Source organism: Ambystoma mexicanum, chromosome 1q (genome assembly GCF_040938575.1).
Source record: "Ambystoma mexicanum isolate Mex_15411 chromosome 1q, UKY_AmexF1_1, whole genome shotgun sequence".
NCBI classification, from domain to species: domain Eukaryota; kingdom Metazoa; phylum Chordata; class Amphibia; order Caudata; family Ambystomatidae; genus Ambystoma; species Ambystoma mexicanum.
The window spans coordinates 1,138,072,015-1,138,099,558 of NC_090922.1; positions in this window are offsets into that span (position 1 = coordinate 1,138,072,015).

A 27,544-nucleotide genomic window follows, 5' to 3' on the forward strand; every position below is an offset into this window, starting at 1 on the left:
CATTCTGAACACAATCCAACAAACAAGCTAAAACGCATCATGTCACTATTCTATAAACACTATTACATCACTACCAATTAGTGCACACATTTTTAAAAACATATCCACTAATCAGCCCACATACCACAGTCAAAGTCTTTGGTAACATGGTGTGTTATGCTGCGGTGGTTGTAGCCAGGGCCTAGAGTCTTGGGTGCATGGCCAAAGGCCTACGGCACTTCGGCCATGCACCCAAGACTCTAGGCTTTGGCCACAACCACTGCAGCATAACACACCCATAGAAACAAACACCTACCAAATAACCACAACCCAAAAACATAATACATCCAGCTCAAAACCTACCCACTTCAATTAACATTCTAAAAAATAATTACAACCAATCTAGAAACTCTTCAATGCATACCCTCTTCACCCAATGCTCTTCTAATGACCCAAAACCAACATCATACTAAACTAAAATAGCCAGTAGTGCGGCCAGTGTTTATTATGTCCGCGGACAACGCAAACACATCACAACCTTCTCCGACCTAACAAATACAGCATTTGACCCATCTCTTACTTCCCCGCCCTCTCCAAGCACGAATAAACACCAACACACTCCCCAAAATTGGATTTAGGTTTACTTCCACGCTGCGCTGTCTGCGCATCCAATATGGCGGACACATAAAAACAATGCACGCACCCCACGCCTCAACCCAGCCAATCAGAGAACACATTGCGTGTCCGCAGACATGACGCAAGCCGATTATCCAATCGGTGTCCTGTCCGTGGAGCGAACAGGGAAGTGTGACATAGATATCACTAATTTTTTTAGACCTACTTTTTGGTCATTTAAAAAAAAAAACTACTGGTCAATCCTTATGAACAAAACCAGTACATCCCATCTTAAAATCGAAGTACTGGAAATGGTTAATAGTTTTTCCCTAGTGTTCATTTTCGAGGGGTTACCGTAAAGTCCCTCTCTCAAAAGTTTCAGGCTGGTTGGCAGTGGTGTGTACCATAAATATTCAACAAACAAATATTTTCCTATGGGATTTTCCCATTGTTCGAGGCAACCACTTTTACTGACAGCCTCTAACATACCGCCGGATTATTTTTATATTAACTTTACTCTGGTAGGTTTTAATTGCCAGGACTTTGATTTAATTTATTTCTTGTGTCTTTCTCTATAGTCCTAACCCAGGTCGGCGATCCTTTGTTTGTCCTTTTGGCGGGCTTCTGAGCAGAAGCCCTCCTCTCGGCGCCACTGAGTCTGGGGTAGGAGACAGGATGTGTGTGAGGGGGAATAGGCACCCTGGACAGGGTTGCCTACGCAACCCAAGTCGCACTCTGCCCTGATAGGCTGGGGGTTCTCCTGCCGGGAGAGCCACCCCACTGTGTGAGTGACAGCTAGGCTGTATGAATGGGGGTCTTGCTACATAAAAGCAGGGTCCTGAGGACTGGAGGACAAGACGTCGCCACTGGAACTAAGAAGACGAAGAGGAGAGAAGCCAAAGACATCTGCAACAACTGAACCACCGGTGAAGCCCTGCTGCAGCGTCTCACCACTTTTCTCCACACAACGAGAGAAGATCTTCATCTGCAAGAGCGTTCTTCCCTTGAGCTGGTGGGGCCAACCAGCTGGCCAATCGCCTTCCAGGACCTGCCTTGGTCGAATCGCCAGTGCCCTGCACTCGGAGACCGGATAGCCAGGCACCCCTCCACCACGACCGGCATTTAAAGGAGCATACCTTTTAATCCGTTTTGGCATCACCGCGGCTGGCTTCTTCCCTGGGCAGTGCAGTAACTCGAACCCTCCTCCACGACGAGAGCCTATTTTCCTCTGCTGGACAACACGAACTGCAGGAAATGCCAGGAACCACCACCACCGCAGGAGCCGCTTCCACTTTTTCAGGTACATTGTTCCGCCTGCCTCCCGTTCCGCGGGGTACTGCTAAAGATGTTTGAAATCCTTTACCCTCGTCCTGCGTTGGCCGCCCCTATCGACTAACATTATCTTTTACCTTCTGCACCCTCCTTTTGAATCGTTAAAACAAAGACTTGACTGCAGTTACTAGAACACTTTGACACTGGGCACATTCCTCTGTACCGCTAACTCTGGCACAGGCATATTGACTTTGGCTAAATCTGTTACAACTACCTTCACTAGATTGCTTTTTACCCTCAACTGTGTTGGTGCACCAAGGACTCTTATAACCACTCTTCCTTCCCTCTTAAGTGCCATTTTACTCGGTTTTCACCTATGTATGACTATTGCTAAAGTGTTACCTTGCCTTACTTGTTCACAATCCACTTGGAAAGTGTGCTAGAGTGTTTAAGAGGTTAACTCTGTATAACATGTCCTTTCCCTCCCTTCTGAGAAATTACTAGAGTGCCATTTTTGCTTGGTTGACCCTGTGCCATTTTGCTCAGTTTTCACTCTGGCTCAAACTTGTCTATAATTTAAATAGGGAGTTGTATATACTTTTCTTGACTAGTTTAACTTTGATAATTGTGATTGATGTGTTGAACTAGAAGTGTGTAAAATAAATATATATATATTCTTTTTAATACAAAGTTTTGGTCAGTGTTTCCTTGTGCCATAGTATTGTAGTCTTATTGTGTAAACCCTGAATACTGCTCATCTCCCTTTTGAGATAAGTCTGACTGCTTAGCCACAGCTACCAACTAAATCTTTGTGGTACAGGCTGATACCAAAGGGGATTTATTGCATATACCTGTAGTCTTAATCTGCTGTAATGCTCCCCAAGGGAACTGCAGTGGATTATGCCTAACAGTTACTGCATACAACATGAACTGCATCTGCAATGAACACAAGCAAGTTAACACATGAAGAAGCTACATGTTAAATATGGATAATGGCCAGTATGTTATAAAATATACATATCAACCATGCAGTGGAGAAATCATCAGCAATCCCCACTAGGGGTGTATACACAGTTTGAACTACAGACTGGCCACACAACTGATGGAAGCCCAATGCCTCACTGTAAGTTACTGTCACCCGGTGACACCCTTGTGAGCCCATGGAAAGTGGAAGCAGGAGTGGCATATGTGGCAGGACCTCAAGCTGCTAACACAAACACAGGGCAAGCCTGCATGGGCATAGCCGGACCACACATTGAATGCCTACGGGTGCCGCACAAAGCATCACACTGTAACATGAATGTACAATTGAAGCAAAAGAATGTTTACACCAAAAAATGAAAAATGTTAAAAAATGTTAAATAAAAATAAAAATGAAAAATTAAAATTCCATGTAGAAATTAAAAAAGAAAATGAAAATGAAAAAAGAAAAATGAAAAAGAAAAAGAAAAATGAAAAAGAAAAATGAAAATGAAAAATGAAAATGTACAAATTACTATTGAAACTAAAAAATGAAAATGAAAATGGAAAAAGAAAAAAGAAAAATGAAAATGAAAAAAGAAAAAAGAAAAAAGAAAAAAGAAAAAAGAAAAAAGAAAAATCAAAAATCAAAAATCAAAAATGGCCATGGGTCGACGGGGGGAGGGACCACCATGGAGGGAGGAGGTACAGAGTGCTCCCCAACACCCACAGGGGCTCATGGCCTGCACGGCTATCCGATAGTGGGAGAACTGCAGTTGCTGTCGTCACCCTCTGGTGGTACATTAGAAGGTGTGCGTGGTATGGGAGGCAGACCACGCAAAGCCCTGGCATGCTCCTCCATGGCAGCAAGCATGCAGGTCTGAAAGGTTTGGTTCTGCAGGATGATGGTCCGGAGTTCCCCATGCAGCACCTCATGGGTAGTACAGACTTCTGCCTGCAAGGCCTCACGTGATGCCCGGATCTCCTCACGGGTTGCCAGGAGCTCTGCTGAGATTGTGCGTGTTAGCTGCTCCAGCTGCTGTTCTGACCTTGTACTCTGGGACACCTCAAGTGCACCCAGAGTATCTCTGAGGGACCTGTGTTCTACCCTCAGGGCATCCCTGTGGGCCTGTGACTCTGCAGATATGGCTTGGTGCAGAGTCTTAAGTTCAGCCCGTCTGTCCCTGTTGGAGGCCAACATGTCCTCCCTGTGTGAGCGGCACGTGGACTCTGTTGCCTGCTGCTGGAGCTCCACCTGCCTTTCTGGGCGGAGACTTGAAGTGGCCACCCTGTCCACAGCCTGAGCCATCATCTCACACGATGCCCCCTGTTGTGCTGCAATAGTATACATGGAGTTCTCCCAGACAGTATTGGCCGGTGGTGCACGGACACCGCGTTGGCGGACACCATACCTGTTTGGCCCAAGGTGATGTGCATCTTGCTGTGCTAGCACTGCCTGAGGCTGCAGGATTGCATTCCTCCTTTTATCTGCTGGCCCAGGAACAGGAGCAAATATAGTGGAGTGTGACCCTGCATCTGTAACCGCCACAGGCAGACATTCCAACACTGAATGGACCATTGAGGGGTCTACCCCCAGTGCCGGTGCATTGGAAAGAACAGCATCCCTGCCAGAAACACTCACCTGCGACGGGACATTTGTCTCAATGTCTGATTCAGCACCTGAGGAATAGAGGTCATCGGAGGTGTATTCAGAGACACCCGTGGACAGGATGATCTGTAGGACTAATAGACTTTCCTGCACCACCACCCCACGTCCTCCACTGGTACATGGTTGGTGCTCTGAGTCCTCCTGCCCCTGCACCATCTCCCCTTCCTCAACAGCATGTAGTGCCTCATCACCTGCACACAAATAAAACAAAAGTAATGAAGACAGGCATGAGCAGAATAGCCGACATGCATAGGCATCACAATCTACACATCAAATACATTAATGAGACATGTCACACATGACACTAACTCTGGCATGCATGCAGTGGCAATGAAGTGGAAGGGAACCTTAAAAGCAGACACTGAGGACTCCAAAATGGAAAAGCAACACATGTGCTGCACGGTGCATAGCACCTGCATCATACATTAGCCTGTGAATGGCATGGACAATGCACAAACATGACACATGCCAGCACACAGATGGCACATATCATAGCCATGGCAGAATTGACAAGGGCATCCAGATGGTAGTAAATCATTACTGTCCCCATCCATGTAAGACGCACAACATGAAATAGAACATGCAAAAGAGTGTGACAAAACACACATGTGTCACACACTGCAACAACGCCAGTGTTTACCAATACAGTGATGGGAGGCACATGGATACATAAATGGTAGGTCACTTGGACATGACACAAGTCAATTGTCATGTTGAGCAATCAAACAGGGCTCCGAAGTGATCGGGTGCAGTGCATGTTTACATGCACAAAAGTCAATCAGCCTGATTGATGAAATCATTTCCATAAAAAGTTAACAAATGTGGGGCATTGTGGGGTGAAATATATGTCTGAAGTATGGTGAATTTGGGGCAGAACGGCACAAACATGTGTGTTAATCATGCAAATGATTCCATCAATCAGGCAGAATGAAAAGAAAAACAGTATTAAGAAGGTTGTGGCATGATGCCAGTTGAAGGGCAAGTGCAGTCATTATGTGCAAAGTGTTTTCAGTGGTCAGTAGGGATACTGTGAAACCCAAACCCAAGGGCAGGGATGGTTTGGAGGCACCACATGGGTCACATATAGCAGTCATGACTACACAGCCTGACCTGGCACTCAATCAGAACAGATCACCCAAGCAACATACACATGGTCTGGACACACACACATGGCCACTCACCGGACATTGCCTCAAGATCTGGTAGGTCTCCCACGCCTTGGATCTGATCCTCTGCGATGAACCCTCCAGCAATTGCCTCATGTTCTGTGATTTCATCCTCCTCTGGTGGAGACCCACTGCCAGTCACTAGAGTAGAGGCATAATTGGAAGCAGCATTGTTTTTTCCTGAGGTAATTCCACTGCTTTGCGCAATCATCAGCTGTGCGCTTCACAAATCCAAGGGAACTAATCTGGTCCGCGATTCACTGCCAGTGGGCCCTAATTTGAGCAGTCATAGTCTTGCACCCTGCAGTCACCAGCATCTCACGACCATGTGCGAAACGTAGCCCACAAGTTCCACATCATTAAAACTCTGCTTCCTTGACGTGCTGTAGGTGCGAGCCGTGTCTGGGTTCCCAGCCTGTTCTGCAAGCGCACGCTTCTTCCCCTTGAGAGGTGGTGCAGACCCTGAGTAGCTCTGGTCAGTAGGGGCTGAAGCGCAGGTGGACTGGCCACTGGAAGCAGGCAATGGCATGATGACCAAAGGTCTCACTGTAGGCATTGGCTGCTGGGTGCTGTTTCCAGGACCAAGCGGCACAACTGCCTTGGTGTGATGGTCTGGGACCAACACTGTCCCGGCTGGGTGACTCAGAGACGGGGTGGATTCAGCTGCAGCTGCCCCTGCAGCCTCCTCACCCTGGCTACTTGGGGAAGCAGATGACATTGCTGTCCCAGATCCATGTGGCCTGGTGACTGCAACTTTGACTGCCACATGTGGCTTTGACTTCGTGACACGGAGGTCAGCCTCTGAGTCATCCCGTGCCAGTTCCGTGATCAATCTGGGCCAGGTTAACAGGGCCTGAGCTGGGATGGTGTCAGCTGCATCTGCCTGACCCATTGGGGAGTGGGGCATAGGTGTCCCTGATTGGTCCTCGACACTCTGGCCTCTTGGGCCACCCTGCCCACATTGCCCACCACTGCCACCTTAGCCACCCTGGCCACCCTGCTCATCCTGGCCATGTCTCCTACCACGGACACCTCTTGGAGGTCAGCCACCTTTGCCTCCCTTAGCACTTGGTCACCTCCCAACCATGGCACTGATGTTCTTGTGCAAATGGGAGGGGCAGTAAACAATTGTCCTGGGCAATTGGGGTGAAGGGGGCAGGGTACTAGATGGAATATGTACCCCTGTGCTCTAGCAAGGCTCTCTGTGACCCCTGGGGAAAGATGATGGGTCACGCAATGCTCAGGCACCTCAAAAAAAATTAACATGCATGCAACCCCTCGATAGCCCACATGCATGGAATGAAGGACCCGCAGTACGGTGTGGCACCCAGAAACACAAAAATAAGCGTATGCGTGGTATACGCAGGCTACAGTGACCTTTGAATGGGTACGTAACACACGGGGGCAACCACTGTGGAAAAATATGTGCGCGACTCACCGTCTGCCTTGAAAAAATAATGTGAAAAAGACGCACGTGGGTGCATAGATAACACCCCCAAAAGAAGAATTGAGCTCTTTCTCACTAAACAAGGAGTACGCACTGCAACCGTTATGAAGTAATTTGCGTGTGAACTGACAAGAAGTACAAGAATCACCCGCTCGCTTTCCACAAAAAGCATGTACAAGGAAATGGTGTCCTACATGGACCTTTAACCCCTGCCCACAGAAACACCCATGCATGCCATGTCACTTACGCGCTAATGGCCTTTCCTCGAATTACACGCATTAACATGCTGACGTTCTGTTTTTGCATGTGCAGATTCACTATGCACCCGTGCCGAGGGAAATGCCTGCATGCATCACGTCACTTACACGCTTACTCGCTAAGGGCCTTTCCTCGAATTACACGCTGACATGCTGTTTTTTCATGTGCCAAATCACTCTGTATCAAGCTGGCCATGCAAAAAAACACACGGAAGACCACGCTCCTGCCCAAAATGCCATTTTCCTGCCCCACAGAGCCCCGAGCCGCCTCCCACGAGCCATCTGCTGCTGCCTGCCTGCTGGCCACGTGCCCTGCTATTTGGTGCCTGCACGTCAGCCATCTGCAGGGGTCCAGTTGCTGTGACCACCCCTGCTGGAAAAGAAGACTCCCGACTGCAGCTCCATCGCTCCACAGCCCAGCACCAGGACCAAGTTTCCCACCCACAACTGCCTCAGGGGTTGCCATGTCAGGCCAAAATCCATCTGGAACCAGTGGCGACCCCTCAGCAGAGAGGCAGAGGGCTGCCAGCTTCACTGCAGGAGAAGTTGGCATCCTGGTGGAGCAAGTTCTGGCACATTATGATGCCCTCTTCGGAAGAACATGCACCAACAAGGATGGACGGAAGAGGATCTGGATGGACATCGTGGTTGCCATCAATGCGGAGGGGGTGGAAATCCTACCACATGTCCATAAGCGCTGGGAGGACTTCAGGTCCAGGACCCTCAGGAAGGCCCGGCACCTCTTCGACACATCGGATGCAGTGGGGTGCCGGGTCTGCCTTACCACCGACCAGATGAGGGTCCTGGAATGCATTCACCCAGCGCTTCACCTCCAGGTCCTCGAGAGGCAGACCATCCGGAGTTGAGTGGTAAGTGTCTATGCGTACTGATTGAGCGCATTGCATGTTGAGGTGTGCCAGGAGTGTGCAGCTTGGACATATGTCTGGAAAAGCCCATGTATGGATGTGTATGTGCAGGGACATGACCGTGATGCACGTGAGTCCAGTCAAAGCATGATGCACAACTGCATGTGGAGATGCACACATGTTAGCATTTCTGTGTTTGTACTATGCCATGTTTGGGGTGTGACACATGGATGCTGGTTCCATCTTCATGTATGTGCACAGTGTACATGCGCGTGTGTGTGTTTGACATGTGTGCGACTGTGATATGCCATGGATGCATGTGACATGTAGGAACCCGATTGGCAGATGTGACATAGTTGCCGATGATTGCTCTGTGACAGGTGGTGGAGATGTACAGATGCATGTCTGTCTGGTGGCGTGTGTGCATGTGTTTGGCACTCCCCATGTTGTTTGTGACATCATGCCAACCTGCGGATGTTCATGCTGTTGTGTGTGTATGGATGCTGTTGCCTGCTGCACGATTCCTGTTAATTTGTGCATGTGTGTGGGTTCAAATGATATGAGTGTTGGGGAGTGTGATGCCATTTGTGAAGTTTGACACTGCCACTCATGGGCAACTGTCATGTGTGTATCAGACCATTGTGCATGGCCCTGATGCCTGTGTTCTGTCTATCCCTGTCTGCAGCGTCGACTGATGAAGAGGGCGGAGACGGTGTTGTGGAGCACAGCGACAGGGATCCCACGGGCAGCCGGAGACGCAAGGCCCAGCTCCCCTCCCAGGTAGGGATCTCTTCCGGGAGTGAGGAGTCTGGTGCTGCGTCCATGGCTACAGCTGCCGAGGGAAGGTCCAAAAGGCAGAGTTTGGAGGTGGACTCCTCGGCAGCAGTAGGGGCATCTGAGCCCACACAGGGGCCTACGGAGGAAGATGGCATGAAGTAATCCAGGTTGGTGGGGGGTTTGGTTGAGGAGGAGGCCGTGGAAGCCCCACACACAGGGCCTGGAAGGGGGATTCCACTGGTGCTAGTGGTGCAGTCCAGGGGCAGGAACAGGAGGCAGCATAGGCTGCCGCGGAGGTACCTGTGTGTAATCCTGTCCCCGATCCTGTGACTGCATCATCCGGCACCAGCAGGGATGCCTCCGTCCAGACCCGTTTTCAGGGAGGGGATGCAAATACAACTGGCCTTCCTCTCCCTGCGGACATTGCAATCTGTGACCGGATTGAGCCTGTCCTAGCTGGGGTGGGGTTGCGCCAACGTGGTATTCGGGATGACGTGCAGGGTTCTCATCTGGACAATGCACGTCATTTCAAATACCTCTTTGGCTGCATTGTCCTACTAGGACAGGTCATTGGCACTGGGTTCATCCGTGTGCTGGATCTTCTTGCAACCCCCTCCTCAACTGAACCCTTTGGCACCGGTCATCCTCCGTGCCATCTTCCCACCCAAGTATCACCTGGGCCCCTGTGGAGCTGCCCCTAAGCCAGCGGCCAGGCTGGTAGAGGACACATGGAGGTCCAGCAGGGGTGGCCACCCCACCAACTGGACCCCAGCAAGAGGAGGACGTGCAGGCATCAACAGGCAGGGGACTTGCATGGCAGCAGCAGGCTCAGGGTGGGAGCGATCATGGCTCGGGGCCATCAACATCCCAGGGGCAGGCATCAACCGGCGGTCAGGAGGACCCAGGATTGGGAGTGTCTTCCATGTGGCAGCGGTTGGGCCGGCAAATAGATATGGAGCAGCGGCAGGGGGAGCGGGCATGGCTCACAATGGTCAGGGCGGAGAACTATATGCACCGGGCGTTGAGGCGTGCTGAGTGCCTCGAAGCAACTCGCAGGAGGTTGGAGGAGGCCATGGCTGCATCCCTACAGGACCTCGGGGCCAGGGAAGAGGCCTGCCTCCGGGACATTGAAGTGGAGTTCGATGATGCCCTGGCCCCGGACATCAATGAGTGAGCCGTCGGACTAGCCGGCTGCCTTTGTAAATAGTTATGTAGGTGTAGGTTTCCTTTTTTTTCCTTATTCTTTGGGGTGCATGGACTATGCCCCACCTTTTTGTAAATAGTTATTTATTAGGTAGGTTTTTGGTCAGGTTCATTTGGATTGTTGGGCTCAGGGACCCTTGAATATTCATTTGTATATAGTTATGGACCTGGATTTACTTTATTTTATGACCCATGGAGGAAAGTTTTGGTTTTTTTGGAACTTTGGATTTTATTTTATGGACTGACGCTTTGGAGCCATTTTACTTTGGATTTTTTTGATTACAGCCTTCATTTTTGTTGCTCAATTTTCGACATCTCTACTTTACTTGTGTGGTCTTCTCTCATTCGTTTTGTGCATGTCACAATGTGGGTTTTCTCAGTCATGTGTCGCCATTGTGTGGGTCTGACGGACATGTATTCATGGGCATGCTGGTTATTTGGTTTCTATCATGACATGGGGAATTCAATGTGGAGTGGATGGAATGCTTGGTTGGGTGTTTGGACTGGGGTGGCGTGGCATGAGGTGGGATTTGGGTGGCCATAAGGGGCATGAGATGGATTGTGATGACGTGTTGGGTGGGGGGGACATGTGTTGGGGCCTGCTGGCAAGTTGCCGTCAATGGGGGTGGGGTGGGGGGGGACATGAGTTGGGGCCTGCTGGCAGGTGCCTTTTAATTGGGGTGGGGGGACATGATTCGGGGCCTACTGGCAGGTTGCCCTTACTGTGGGTGGAGGGGACATGTGTCGGGGCCTGCTGACAGGTTGCCAGCAGGCCCCGACACATGTGCCTGTTAATGGGGGTGGGGGGCATGTGTTGGGGCCTGCTGGCAGGTTGCTCTCACTGGGTGTGGGGTGGGAGGGTTCATGAGTCGGGGTTTGTTGGCAGGCTGCCCTCACTGGGGGTGGGGGGACATATGTCGGGCCTGCTGGCAGGTTGCCGTCACTGGGGATGGGGTGGGGGACATGTGTCGGGGCATGCTGGCAGGTTGTCCTCACTGGGGGTGGGGTGAGGGGACATGAGTCAGGGCCTGCTGGCAGGTTGCCCTCACTGAGGGTGGGGTGGGGGTGACATGTGTTGCAGCTCCCAAGTGCATGGTGCCATGTGGCCTACCTGTGGGGCATGGTGAGGGTGTATGGGCTGCCTGTGGGGCATAGTCTGAGGTGATGGGCTACCTGCAGGGCATGGGGAGGGGTTGTAGGTGTGGTTTATTCACCATTTCTTTTTGTAAAAGTCTTTCTCGTGTTTTACTCTGCGTGCCAAAAGAGGTTTGGTTCCTTTGTTCTCCGGACTTTGGCCGGCTTCTGCATAGGAGCCCTCCTTAGGTGCCTTGAATGTCTGAGGTGGACAGGATGTGAGGGACGGGTTTGAGACTCCCTGCACAGGGTCTCCTTGGAGACCCATGTCACACTCTATGTGATTGGCTGTGTTGACTGTCCCGCCGGGACAGACCCCCTGCTTTGTGATTGACAGCCAGGCTGTGTGAATGGGGGAAAACTTCATAAAAAGCAGGTCTCTGGGACTGAGAAGGCAGAGTTGCCACTGGATTTTGAGAACCGAAGAGAAGCTGACAGAGGAGGACCTCTACCATGACTGAACCTCCCGGTGAAGCCCTGCTGCGGGTCCGCATCTCCAACCTTCGACAACAGGGAAGATCTGCAAGGAATCTTCTCCCCTTGAGCTGGTGGGACCAACCAGTTTGCCAAACTGCTACAGTGAACCTGATAGCCAGGAGGACCGGACCCTGCTTGGGTTTTAAGGAGTGCACCTTTTATTTGTTGCTTTGCTCTGCTACTGGTTGCTTCCCTGGGCAGTGCAGGACCCTCCATTCTTCCTACTTCGTGTCAGTCCAACAGTCGCTTCAGGAACTGTGAGCCTGCAGGACCTACCAGGAACGTACACCTCAGCTACAGCCTTCTTCTCCATTTAAGGTACTGTTCAAATCTGGTCGTTCATTCCGTCCGACCATGGTAAAAGTGCTTGAAATCTTTTGCCAATCTGAGGGCTTGTCCTTCTCTATTCTTTAAAGTACCTTTTCGTATGACCAACTTCGTTCTGAACTCCTGCCAAAGACTAAACCGCAAACTACTCTGAACTGGGTGATCCTCTGTGCCATTTTGCTCACACTTCACTTTGAGCTTAACTTGTCCAGAATCTATTTGATGTGGTGTAGTGTATTAAGATAGTGATTTTTCAATCGACGAAGTCGATAATAGTTACATGTTTTATAACTGATGTGTAAATAAATATATATTCTTTTACTCAAAAACCTTGAGTCAAGTGTGAACCATAGTAATTGCTGTCCTTTGTGTAACTATTGATACTGCTCACTTTACTCTTGAGATAAGTCTGGCTGTTCAGCCATTGCTACCACATTACTGTGTAGTACAGGCTTGTACCAAAGGTGAATTTGTACTGTCACTTGTAGTCTTAATTGGCTGTGGTGTTCCCAAAGGGTACTGCATATGATTCTGCCTAACACTAGTGCAATCACGAGTTCTGCTCGCGGGTGCCGCACAGCCCACCAGGTAAGACCTGGCGGGCTGTCAGGAACCCGCAAAGGAAACTCGGAATAAGGCGGTACGGTATGGACGGTGCCGGTGCCATACCGGCTCCCACAGTCGCAATGAGGCCCATTGCCCCGTATTTGGGGACCTGGACGCAAAAAAAGGAAAGGTTAAAACAAAGGAACATGGTTGTAACTATTTTTGTAAGATTAACTCAGATAGTGCTTGTGGTGTACGGTTAGTAAATACATCAGTAGTGCATGAGAACATTGTGAAGCAATATTTCACTTCATTTTAGTCCCTGGAAATTGTCAGGAACTGCATTTATGTGACTGAAATGGTGATCATGGGAAGCTGTGAAAAATGCTAATGGTAGATCTTTTTCCAGACCCCTGTTGTCCACACTTGGACCACACAGCGGTCTTAGAATCATAATATCTGATTTCCAACTTAAGGGTCACAGCAAATAGGGACATGTACTCTGTACAGTTCATACATCACACTCACGCCTGATGCCCAGACAGTGCAAGCACATATATCTATATATATAGGCTATATATATAAATATATATACATGGCCTGCAGTAGCGGCCATGTAGTTATGGTTAAGTTGCTAAACCCATTGGAAGAGCACTTTTTGGGTGGCTTATAACTTTGTTATCCCTGGACAAATCCTCATCAAACTTAGCAAAAAAAAGTATATGGCCCACTCTAATTTTTTTTTGCAAAGTTTGGTCAAGGGGGAGCAAAGTTATAGGGGGGGTCCCAAAATTTTCTTTTTTTTTCCCATAGACATAATGGGACAACAATTTTCTCATGCCTACAGCCCAAACCGCTGGACGGATTTTCACCAAATTTGTGGCAGGAGCGGTGGCTTGGTCCTGAAAGCCAGCTTTTGTTGGTGTAAATCCATCCAGTGTTTTTTTTTTTAAACAACTAAAACGTAAGGCAAAAAAATGTGTGCTATCTATGTCCGCTCTGCGGACACACTTCCCTGTTCGCTCTGGGGACAGGACACCGCTTGGCTAATAGAATTGTGTCATGTCCGCGGACACACAACGTGTTTGCTGATTGGTTGGCATGAAGCATGAGGTGCATCAGATTTTTGGAAATGACCGCCATCTTGGTTTCACGGACATCGGCCGTGGTCTGCAGACATCGTGGTAAAAATATGTTAAAAAGCACACCATTGCACTTGTCAAACCTATCAAATAATCTCTGGGGAGGTGAGGGGTGATGAGGATGGCAAGGAATATGGCTGCAAGAAGCAAAAAAACGGGTGGTTTTCACCAGGAAAGTCCGTGAACAGTTCGGATGTTCAAAAACAGTCCTGTGAAGTTCGTGGTCACCTCTGCAATACTGGTTTGGTGAAAAGCAGTTCTTGGATGGCTTATAACTTTGGCGCAACATAATAGAACTGCATGTCATTTTGCAATTATATTCCTGACCTGATCCTGAATGAGATTGCAAAGTTTGGTGGGATTCTGTCAAGAGGGGGCAAAATTAGTGGGGGGGTCCCAAAATAATGTAAAGACTTATAAATGAGGTGTCATTTGATGAATATACACTTAATTTGGCAAACTGATAATACATTACATGGCCAGGGTAGTGGCTGTGAAGTTATGGTTAAGTTGCTGTTTCCATAGGAAGAGCACTTTTTGGGTGGCTTATAACTCTGCTCCCCCTGGACGAATGTTCACCAAACTTTGCAAAGAAAGTATATGGGCCACTCTGAATTACTTTGCAAAGTTTGGTGATGTTTGTTCCCGGGGGGGGGGAGTCATAAGAGGGGTCCCAAAACGTCTTTTTTTCCCATAGACTGAATGGGGGAAAAACTTTGCGCACGGCTACAGGGCAAACCGCTGGATGGATTTTCACCAAATTTGCGGCAGGGGCTTGGTCCCGAAAGTGTGCTTTTGTAAATTTGGTGAACTTACATGCAGTAAGTTCTCAAGTAAGTAGGTCTCAAAAAATGTGTGATATCTATGTCCGCTCCACGGTCACACTTCCCTGTTCGCTCCGCGGACAAGATACCGATTGGCTAAGATGCTGGCATCAAGACCGCGGACACGTGACGTCTCCGCCGATTGGCTGCAGTGAGACGTGTTCTGCGTCAGATTATTTGGATGCACCCGACATCTTGGATCCACCTACAGCGGAGCGGCAACCAACGGCACCATGCTATTTCGAAAACTATTTTGCTGTGTCATAGTCTTTGGGCAGGTTCAGACAGTAAGAGATGGGTGAAAAACTGCATTTGTTCTGGCGGTAGGTGTTCATGATGTATTTTCTATGCCCGCCTTGTTTGGGATGTTTGTACGTACAGAAAACAAGGGGTTTAAAAGGTTAGTATTTCAGTCCATGCTGTGCACAGGGAACTTGAAACTGTTCTAAGGACACGTGTGGTGTTAGCAAACATTGAAATTGAGTACATGCCGTATTTACATAATTCTTTCCTATGGGCATGCTATTCATTAGTACGCCGCCATGGGTGTGACATGGTGCAGTGATTGTGGCCAGGGCCTAGAGTCTTGGATGCATGGCCCTAGGCCGTAGGCCGAAGGCCATACTTCCAAGACTGTAGGCCATGGCCACAACCACTGCAGCATGTCACACCCATGGATAGACCTGTAGTATTGATTATCGATTATCTGATTGTGGGCAGTATGTACAGTCTTGGGTGCATGGCCGTAGGTCATGCACCTAAGAACAAAGTTATAATCAATGGAGGTCTAAGCCACTGCAGACCCATACATTGCAACATCTATGGACAAACAAATAAGAGTCTATACTATGGCCTTTTCCTCTGCAGCATACCGCAACTATACATATACCCATGGTATCGCACATCCCTCAGGTGGATGTGGGGAGGCCCTGCACTCTTACCCAAGAACAAAGTTATAAGCAATGGAGGTCTAAGCCACGGCAGACCCATACATTGCAATACCTATGGACAAACAAATACAAGTCTATACTATGGCCTTTTCCTCTGCAGCATACCACAACTATACATATACCCGTAGTATCGCACATCCCTCAGGTGGTTGTGGGGAGGCCATGCACCCAACAACAAAATTATAATCTCTTACCTTATTAAGGCAACATGGATTTTATATAGTGTGGTGGATGTGGGCAAGACGTAGACTTTTTGGGTGCATGGTTGCAGGCTGTATGCCATACACCCAAGTAGGTACACACTGCCCACAACCACTGCAGCATATTACATTAATACATCACACCCATACTATTGATTATGTATCTGGTAGGTGTGGGCAGGGCCTGGAGTCTTGGATACAAATTGAATATATGCTACAGCTACATGTTGCTTCTAATGGTGTGCCACTGATTTATAAGCAACCATGGGTGTAATATGCTGTGGCGGTTGTGGCCAGGGCCTAGAGTCTTGGGTGCATGACTGTAGGCCATGTTCCTGTATGACATTGTTACAGAGAGTGCTTGTATGTTTCCACATGTATGAAATCTGGAAGATTTCATTTATAGGTATGCTTTTGTTTTCCAGTACGTGTATTAAGTACATTAGAAAAACTTGTGGATCTTCTTGTGCGTTTAATGTGAATCTCACCATTCGAGCACAGTAGTCCAAATTCTTGTCTTATTCCGTGAACACTGTATGCGTTGTCAGGATTGTTTGTTGCGTTTCTATGAAGGACTAACATTTGTAAACACAATTGGTCTGTACTGTGTAAGTAAATATTGTTCACAATTGATGGCAATTGAAATAGAATATTCATTGCTACATTTGCATAGCAACTTACACCAGTTTCATTAGAAAATTCGAATGGACCAGCTAGTTCTGTATCTGAGTGCTTTTTTCAGAGTTTCTCTTCCTTCTTTGAAGAAGTACCTGGATTACTTTCTGTAATAGATTCTTCTTTGCTTGTGTTGATTGATGAATCTTTACCTTCTTTTATTTTCTTTGAAGGATTTGATGTCAGCTTCTGTTGCATTTATGTTTCAATTAGTTTTCTTTTACCATGTTTTACTTTTTCTGGAACAGGATATTGTTTTAGATGGGGGTTGTAGAGTGAACGTAGTCTATTGTATTCTAAAATGCAAGGAATATCAGCGTTCACTTTACTTGCATCAAAGTTGATTAGAAATAGACAGTCAAGTGTACGTAAGCGTGATAGTGCTACGCAGCTCATGCCTTCTTTAAAGACTGTGTTTCCTATATCTATCAATGTTTTGTCTAGGGTAAGACCTTGGGATTTATGAATAGTGACTGCATATGCACGAGTTAGAGAAAATTGTTCTCTATGTACATACATGTCTTTGAACAGAAGAAATCAAGCAGTTGAGCGCCCTATACTTTTCACTTCTGAAAGTTTGTCAAAGCGTATATTGAAAAACTGAATGTTGTTGTCACGTGGGTATGATTGAAAGCCAACAACTGTACCCAGTGACCGATTAACTAGCCCTTGGTCTATGGCAAGGTTACGTTTAAGCATTACTCTACAATTTAAGGATAATTTTAATATTTTTTCCAACCCAGCTGTGTTGGAGATTGAATTTTCTAAGCTATTTAGTCTTGTTGTGGCTTGCTCACACATGGGTAGTGTCATACCATGTACGTCTAGTTTGTCTGTGGCGCAAATTTCTATTATTGGTTGCATTTCTTTATTTAACATTGTTTAATTGAATTTGAAACAGCTTGCAAGAGTTGGCATTAAGGCCATACAATTGACATTTTTGTGCGCTAATTGTTCCATAACATCAGTAGCACATGCATTTTCGCCATAGAGTGCATGAATGTGCCAGTTTTTCAATATTGTTTGTGCTTCTTGAGATATTACACCAACTCTAATACTTTTTAGGATGTTGGCATAAGTGAGATCTGCAGATTGCTGCATGTTTTCTGTTAATTCTCTGTATTGGAAATGTTGACAAAGGTTGATATTTCCTATGCTGCCAACAGTTTTACAGCAGAGTTTGTGTCCTAAGTTTTAAAAAATAGGTTCACCTTTTACTGGTGTCAATTGTAGAAGATCTCCGAAAACAATACTGTGTTTCCCTGCAAAGAGATCTTCGTTGTTTGTTTTAAGTACTTCTTGCAATCTGACGTGAATCAAAGCCAACATTAGGTTGGAGACAGTGCTCTCTTCATCTATTAGTATCATTTTCATTTGCTTTAATATTCTGTGTAGTTCCATAGCAGTTTCTGCAGAAAGTTTGTAATAGTCAAATTTGTTTTGGTGAAGAAGTAGTAATCGGTGTAAAGTGACACAGCATATGTTGTAGGCAGCTAAACCGGTAGGGGCAGTTACAACAGCTGACAGTATGTTGTTTGATTAAGAATGTTTTTCCTGATCCAGCTTCACCACTGACGTACAGTAGTATTGGTTTGTAATTTTGGCAGGTACATTCTTTATTTTCGTGTTGTACACCACGTGCAATTTGTTTTGTTATGTCTTCAAAAATGGTGCGCTGATCTTTGTTAAGTTTTGCTTGTTGTACAGTTAAGTCTTCTATATTGTCTTGATAGTGACACATGATGTTATCCACTTCTGTCATAGTTATTTCTGCCTCATTTGCTATTAGTGGCTGTCCTAGTGGTTCTTGGCTTCCTGTTACAGAAGGTTGACTACTGTCGGAAGAATCCTTATCTAGTTGGGCCTGTAGTTCTTCTTCATGTTGCTGTTCATTGTGCAACATTGTTTTGTACTGCGTAAAGTTCACATCAGTGATAGCGTTTTCATTTGCTTTGAAAGCATCTTCATAGCAGTCATAGTCATCTAGTATCTCTTCCTCTTTTTTCCATGGTTTAAAAAGTTGTAGCAGAGACATGTAATATAGTTCTTTCTGTTGAGGAGTTTTTAATGACAATTGAACATGATTAATTATGCTTCGTTTGGTAAGTTTTACTAAGCTGCCTTCACAATCTGTGACTCTATATCTGCCTATGCTTTCATCGGGTTTTATATTATTTTTGTATGCTAAGTTTTGAGCTATGTGGTATAGACACATGCTTTCCAAAGTGCTACTCCTTTTTGGATAGTGTGTCCAGTAAATATTTTTTTTTAAAATGTCTTGGCTGTTGGGATAATTTCTGGCAATTGTTTCTATGTCCTCATATGATTTCAGAACTCTTTTTCTAGATTTAGCAGGACCAAGACTTAGCCATACTATGTTGTCTGATTGTCCGTACAAAGCAGTACCGGTTAAACGATCTGCCGCTTCATAGGCGCAACATTCTCTATGAGAGAGCCTTTTTATGCCTAGGCTGTACAATTTCTGAGATAGTGTTTTGTCTGATGATAGGTCATCCCAGAGGTCTTGGAGCTCTGTTTTTTCTGCTTTTGTTAAGTAGGCTGTAACATATCGTGCAACAGCAGTGCAATTGTCGACAATGTACTGCACATCTATGTTTGCATTCCAGAGGAGGGCAATGATTGATCGTAATCATTGGTATATTTTGATTCTTCTGTTCTTTTTATGTAATACGTGTTCTTAGGTGATTTACCTTTAATACTATGTTGAACTGAAGACATGAAGTTGTTGACTTCACCTGTTTCTGTAACTGGTCTAGGGAAACCAAACCAGCATTTAGTGTAGTATTTCCCTTTGTTTTTGAGATTTGCGCCGGCAATATTTGCCACATTTGTGTCTTTGAAATTGTAAAATCTGACCATGCAGGTCACTATGTGTCTGTGTGTAGGAATTTCACAAGTGACATATTTTTGGATGAACTGCAAAACAGTGTCATCAGTGTCATGACCAAATTTAGGTGCATCTTTGATCCATAAAAGCATGTGAGTATGTGGTGCTCCTCTCACTTGGTATTCTTTTCTCCAAAATACGTGTTGCACTTCTCCGAGGGGTGGAACAGTTTTATTGTAAATAAAGTGTAGCATAGCAATGAAACGATGATGGAAATATCTTGAGACATTAACTGGATCTAGAGAGCAAAGTTCTCCAGGTGTTAATAAATGTATGTTGGTTTTATTGCTGGCTGATATGCGTAGGAACTCATGTAAATCTTCCCATATATATTCTGCACAACTTAGTGTAACAAACCAAGTCGATAGTCCAATGTTTCTGATCATACAACAAACGTCTCTGTGCCATCGGAACCAGTTTACTTTTGTACCACGCTTGTAATACTTGATTGTAAAACCTCATCTTTTTCTTGTACTTTTTGTATTAATTGCGTAGCTGACATACTTTGAAAGTGGGTTCCAGATTTCAAAATGTGTGCAACTCCGTAACATAGGGTTTCTAGTTCACTTTCAAAAAGTAGGTGGAAAATGTATTCCACATATTGTCGAAACCTGGGATCTTCCGATTACATTCGTAATGAGCGGTATTCTGATGCCGTAATCTGAATGGGTCTATCATCGTATCTTCCACCTTTGCCAGTAGGAAATAGCAGTGGAAAAGCACGCGCTTCTATACTTTTTTCCCATATGCTCATTGGTGAACCTTTGGTTTGTCGCATTTGGTAAGTTTCTATTGCATCATCTATGCTTTCATTGGAATGCAATGGATGAATTGTGTACTGGTCCAAAAAAGTGGATACTGCAGCAGGATCCAGAATTTTGAATTGTCCAGTTTCTGATGACTCTTCAATTATTTCAGTTGTTTCCCTTATGCTTTCTTCAATATTTATTTCCTTGTAAAATTCATTATTCTCTTTTAGATATTGCAAGGCTTGTCTAACTTTATGTAAATCCACCAGTTGTTGCCAAATGTTTTTGTCTTTTGTTGGTTCACCATTTACCAAGACAATTAAAGAATGTTCTATTGAATGTTGCACTCCTAGAGTGTGTACATTTTCTGTTAGATCTAATGGCAAATAGACTACTTTGCCATGAATGCCTTTCACCAATTCAGAGGGAGGTAATTTTGCTGTTTTTGGGTGAAGGCGTATAATTGCTTGAAATGGGTGAACTGTTTGAATTATAATGCTCTCATACAAATTGAGTTGTTGCACGGTTTTTGGTAGTGGAAACAATTCCAAATTATTTGTGATAGCACGTGAAGGAGTTTGGTTGTTGTCTAGTTTTGTAGTACAGTAACAGCAACATATTAGGTGTTCACTTACTTGATATTTGTTTTCGGATAAAAGGTAGAGAGCTAATTCAAACCATTTGGAATCTTCATTGTCTTCTATTTTGTATGCTCTGTCTATATTTGTTGTGTTCATTTTGTAAAACGTTCTGCGGCAACACACACACACATGGTTTGGTATTTCAGCCGATGCACTTTTAAATTTTAGTATTTCTTTTTTGTGTGTGTGTAATAGAAGGTTGCTATGTGCAGAATTGTTGCTAGTCTGCTCTACAACTATTGCATTTTGTAAGCGGCTTTCACTTCCAAAATATTTTCTCTGGTTTCGGTCAATTTCTTCTTGGAGATATTTGGGTGTACCATGCAGAAGAGTGTGATTTAACTCAGTTAATTCTAAAGCTGGACTTTTAGCATAGTATATTTTATACACTAGATTTCTTACATTTGAATGATGTATTGATATCCTTTTGATGTCATGGAAGGTGCTTTTGCAAATAGGTCCAGAAATGCAGGCTAATGAATGTCCTTGTAGTCTTGTGCATTTGCGCACTGGACAGATATCCATATTTTTCAGCACTTTCATTTTAATTTTATCTTTACCTTTCACATACTGATTGAGGAACTGACGTTAAGATTTGAAAGATTTGTTAGGAATGGCACACATTGACGTGCACGGCCATTTGTATACTGGACAGTCTGGTTCAGTTGAATCGAGAGGTAATTCTGCATTTTCAGGGGATACTTTTCTAAGCAGTGTTTCTTGTTCCATGATGCTATTATTGATTTATTCATACCCTCGTCCACTGCTATGCATGGCAATTGTGTTTCTTTGATTTTGTTTGTATGCTTCTTCATTAAAATATCCTTCTATGTAAGAAGTGATTTTTGTACACATTCCATTTATTGATAAGTTTCTTTTGTAGTTTGGTACTTAGTTTGTTAGTGGTTTCATCCTATTTAACACTAATATAAACAACTTCCTTTTGAGAAGGATTGCACTGTCCATGAGAGTTTGTAGGATACATTTTCTACGGTACGTTTTTAGGGTTGAGGATGATTTTGGTCCTCTGCTTATTAGATTCTGAAGGACTCTGTGGCGAAACATTTTTGCTAAAATACTGTTTTCATTATAGGTTCTTGTTACTGTATCAGGATTAATAGGAGCATTGTTAGCAGTACTGGTAGCCGATATTTTTTTGTACAGTGTTTTGTGTTTCGTGCCACATTTTGTGTGAGGAGGTAAAGATTCGGTAGTTGAAGCTTCCTTTGTTTCGCTAAATGATTGTATTAGCTGTTTTGTTCCATCGTTCTCTCTAAATTCTGCTACACATGGATGCTTAGGTTGGACACTTTTATTTTTATTTGCTCTACTTCTGCGTTCCTTTCGACAGACTTGCTTTTTGGTAGGCATTCTTTGGGGTCTGTTGAAAAAAATAAGGCATAGTTTGGTCTGTTGTATAATGTATGTGTGCTGTGTGCATGCGTGCATGAGTTTGATGGGGAAGCTCTTTGTGGTGGTGTGTGAATGTGCATTGGCCTCTTACAATGATTTGGGAAGGCTATTTCTCTGTTTGTATACCACTACAATGTGCTTCAGATGAGAGTACAAAGTGGGTAGTGGCGAGGAGAAGCATTAATAGTAAATGTAATGGCATAAAATTGAAACAGCTATTTGCTTTCTAGTACTAACATTCTAAGGCTTCTTTATGTTATTTGAGTTCCAAACACACAGGGATTTGTAAGCCATTCTGCCTGTTATTCTTTGTTTAATAAATAGTGATGTGTGGGTAGAATGGTTCAGAAATAATTATTGGCTTTGGTGCGCAAATTACATACATAACCCACACAGTCTGTTTGAGGAACAGTTAGAATATAAAGGTCGTACTGTACTTACTTTTTTTTGCAGAGTAACCAGGTTTCTTCGGATATGTTGTTTGAAGTGTAGATACTGTTGATTTTCAGCAGAGTAGTCTTCACTGTGATTGTAAAAAGAAGAAGTTAGTAACTTACAGGCCGATTCATGGAATAATTAGCGCGGCGCAAGTTGGCAAAAACGTGCGAATCGCAGTGGAATAGCGAAAATCGCAGTGCAAGTGCGAAAATCGCACGAAAAGCAGCGCACATCGATTCATGGAAGGCCGTGCGCGAGAAAACCAGCGGATGTGTGATAAAAAAGTGCGCGGCGCACGTTGGCGCACAGGCCATCTAACTGCGTGCGCCAGGTCACAGCCAAAATCGCACAGGCCACAGCGAAAATCGCACATAGCGCGGCGCACGCAACAAAAGTAGGCGGAACACGGGCGTAACACTCGGAATGGGGAACAACTTGCCAAAACGTGGGCGTCACGGGGGAAGTACAGGGCACAAGTGCTCGGAATGCCCAGACGCTCGCCTACAACACGTATTCATGGAATAGAATAGGGCAAAAAAGCGCACGCTCAAACCAGCGCACAGGCACAAACATGACCGCCACAAGAAAGCAGGCGGTAGCGTCTCTGCGGCTGTAAGAAATGTGCGCCAAAAGGTGCGCCAACAAATAGCACCTATATACTGCCATGATGAATGTCCTATACTGTGGCCCTCCAGGACAAATGACGTGCAAAGGGGTACCCACAAACACGGACACCCGCTGACAAAAAATACACATGCGTGTATACCGGGGTGCGCGGGAAGTCTCACAAGCGATTTGGCCGGGTACGTGGATTTCAGGGGTGCGCGGGAAGTTCCACACGCGATTTGGCCGTGTACGTGGATTTCAGGTGTGCGCGGGAAGTTCCACACGCGATTTCAGCAAGGTATGTGTATTTCATGGGTGCGCGGGAAGTTCCACACGCGATTTCATCAGGGTACGTGTATTTCAGGGGTGCGCGGGAAGTTCCACACGCGATTGGCCCAGTGCGAGCAGAGTACGTGTATTTCAGGGGTGCGCGGGAAGTTCCACACGCGATTGGCCCAGTGCGAGCAGGGTACGTGTATTTCAGGGGTGCGCGGGAAGTTCCACACGCTAATGGCCCTGTGCAAGCAGGGTACGTGTATTTCAGGGGTGCGCGGGAAGTTCCACACGCGATTGGCCCAGTGCGAGCAGGGTACGTGTATTTCAGGGGTGCGCGGGAAGTTCCACACGCGAATGGCCCCGTGCAAGCAGGGTACGTGTATTTCAGGGGTGCGCGGGAAGTTCCACACGCGATTGGCCCCGTGCAAGCAGGGTACGTGTATTTCAGGGTTGCGCGGGAAGTTCCACACGCGATTTCAGCAGGGTATGTGTATTTCAGGGGTGCGCGGGAAGTTCCACACGCGATTTCATCAGGGTACGTGTATTTCAGGGGTGCGCGGGAAGTTCCACACGCGATTGGCCCAGTGCGAGCAGGGTACGTGTATTTCAGGGGTGCGCGGGAATTTCCACACGCGATTTCAGCAGGGTATGTGTATTTCAGGGGTGCGCGGGAAGTTCCACACGCGATTTCATCAGGGTACGTGTATTGCAGGGGTGCGCGGGAAGTTCCACACGCGATTGGCCCAGTGCAAGCAGGGTACGTGTATTTCAGGGGTGCGCGGGAAGTTCCACACGCGATTTCAGCGGGGTATGTGTATTTCAGGGGTTCTGGGGAGTACCACACGTGAATTGGCCGTGTGGGTCCTCCCAGGTGTACGCTCCACAACCTCCACGGCCCCTGCAGGCAGCCCACACCATGGGGGACTACCCTGCACCCCTGCTCATGTCCCGCAGGCAGCCCATCCACCATGGGCATGCCCCCCAGCCAACCACATGTCACCGTGCACTACTGATCAACAATGCATGTCTCCCACCACCCCCACCCCCCAGCCACCAGGGGCACCCACCACCAGGCCCCCACTCATGTCTCCCACCACCCCCACCCCCCTGCCACCATGGGCAGCCCCCACCAGGCTCCACTAATGTCTCCCACCACCCCCACCCCCCAGCAGTGCAGGGGCACCCTCCACCAGGCCCCCACCCATCTCTCCCACCACCCCCACCCCCCAGCAGTGCAGGGGCACCCTCCACCAGGCCCCCACTCATGTCTCCCACCACCCCAAACCCCCTGCCACCATGGGCAGCCTCCACCAGGCCCCCACCCATGTCTCCCACCACCCCCACCCCCACCCCCCAGCAGTGCAGGGACACCCTCCACCAGGCCCCCACTCATGTCTCCCACCACCCCCACCCCCCAGCAGTGCAGGGGCAGCCTCCACCAGGCCCCCACTCATGTCTCCCACCACCCCCACCCCCCAGCAGTGCAGGGGCACCCTCCACCAGGCCCCCACTCATGTCTCCCACCACCCCCACCCCCCAGCAGTGCAGGGGCAGCCTCCACCAGGCCCCCACTCATGTCTCCCACCACCCCCACCCCCCAGCAGTGCAGGGGCACCCTCCACCAGGCCCCCACTCATGTCTCCCACCACCCCCACCCCCCTGCCACCATGGGCAGCCCCCACCAGGCCCCCACTCATGTCTCCCACCACCCCCACCCCCCAGCAGTGCAGGGGCAGTCTCCACCAGGCCCCCACTCATGTCTCCCACCACCCCCACCCCCCTGCCACCATGGGCAGCCTCCACCAGGCCCCCACCCATGTCTCCCACCACCCCCACCCCCCAGCAGTGCAGGGGCACCCTCCACCAGGCCCCCACTCATGTCTCCCACCACCCCCACCCCCCAGCAGTGCATGGGCAGCCTCCACCAGGCCCCCACTCATGTCTACCACCACCCCCACCCCCCAGCAGTGCAGGGTCACCCTCCACCAGGCCCCCACTCATGTCTACCACCACCCCCACCCCCTAGCAGGGCAGGGGCAGCCTCCACCAGGCCCCCACTCATGTCTCCCACCACCCCCACCCCCCAGCCACCAGGGGCACCCTCCACCAGGCCCCCACTCATGTCTCCCACCACCCCCACCCCCCAGCAGTGCAGGGGCAGCCTCCACCAGGCCCCCACCCATGTCTCCCACCACCCCCACCCCCCAGCCACCAGGGGCACCCTCCACCAGGCCCCCACTCATGTCTCCCACCACCCCCACCCCCCTGCCACCATGGGCAGCACCCACCAGGCCCTCACTCATGTCTCCCACCACCCCCACCCCCCAGCAGTGCTGGGGCACTCTCCACCAGGCCCCCACTCATGTCTCCCACCACCCCCACCCCCCAGCAGTGCAGGGGCACCCTCCACCAGGCCCCCACTCATGTCTCCCACCACCCCCACCCCCCAGCAGTGCAGGGGCAGCCTCCACCAGGCCCCCACTCATGTCTACCACCACCCCCACCCCCCAGCAGAGAAGGGGCACCCTCCACCAGGCCCCCACTCATGTCTCCCACCACCCCCACCCCCCAGCATCCAGGGGCACCCTCCACCAGGCCCCCACTCATGTCTCCCACCACCCCCACCCCCCAGCCACCAGGGGCACCCTCCACCAGGCCCCCACTCATGTCCCCCTGCACCCCCACCCCCCAGCAACCAGGGGCACCCTCCACCAGGCCCCCACTCATGTCTCCCACCACCCCCACCTCCCAGCAGTGCAGGGGCAGCCTCCACCAGGCCCCCACTCATGTCTCCCACCACCCCCACCCCCCAGCAGTGCAGGGGCAGCCTCCACCAGGCCCCCACTCATGTCTCCCACCACCCCCACCCCCCAGCAGTGCAGGGGCAGCCTCCACCAGGCCCCCACCCATGTCTCCCACCACCCCCACCCCCCAGCCACCAGGGGCACCCTCCACCAGGCCCCCACTCATGTCTCCCACCACCCCCACCCCCCAGCAGTGCAGGGGCACCCTCCACCAGGCCCCCACTCATGTCTCCCACCACCCCCACCCCCCAGCAGTGCAGGGGCACCCTCCACCAGGCCCCCACTCATGTCTCCCACCACCCCCACCCCCCAGCAGTGCAGGGGCACCCTCCACCAGGCCCCCACTCATGTCTCCCACCACCCCCACCCCCCAGCAGTGCAGGGGCACCCTCCACCAGGCCCCCACTCATGTCTCCCACCACCCCCACCCCCCAGCAGTGCAGGGGCACCCTCCACCAGGTCCTCACAATCCCCAATCATGTGTGTAATGGTCAGTCTCCACAGCCAAAAAGCCCTACCAAGTAACCCATTCACCCACATGGAAATGGAAATTACATGTTACACCCCCAATGTTCATGAAGCTAATGAACCCATGTCCGTCACACACAACGGTTGCAATTGAATGGGAAAACACCCAACATGACATGCATGAAACCAATGAGATGATACCAAACAGTGAAGTATGAAAACAAAATTGTATTGAAAAAAATAAAGAATGCTAAAGAAAGGAAACAAACTACAATGGGAATGAGAAAAAATAAGCTGCATGTCCGTATTAAAAAAAAAAAACTGCAAATCAGAATCCAAAAAAATGTCGTCCAAAGTCAAATGTAAAAAAATCTCCATGCAATAAAGAACTATGTAAAAAACTACCAAGGGTCCATGAGCCCAACTGAACAAAGGAAACCTACTAAAAAACCTAACTAAAAATCAACTATATACAAAAAGTGGAGCAGTGTCCGTCGACTCCAAATCATAATAAGAAACAAAGGAAACCTAAAACTAAAGAACTATATACAAAGGCGGCGGGCAAGTCCAGCGGCTCACTCCGTGGTGTCCCGGGCCAGGGCATCATCGAACTCCTGTTCGATGTCCCGCAGGCGGTCCAGTTCCATGGCTCCGAGGGTCCGCAGGGACGACGCTGTGTCCTCCTCCAACCCCCTGCGGATTGCCTCGAGGCACTCGGCCCGCCTCAGGGCCCTCCGCATGGAGTTCTCCGCCCT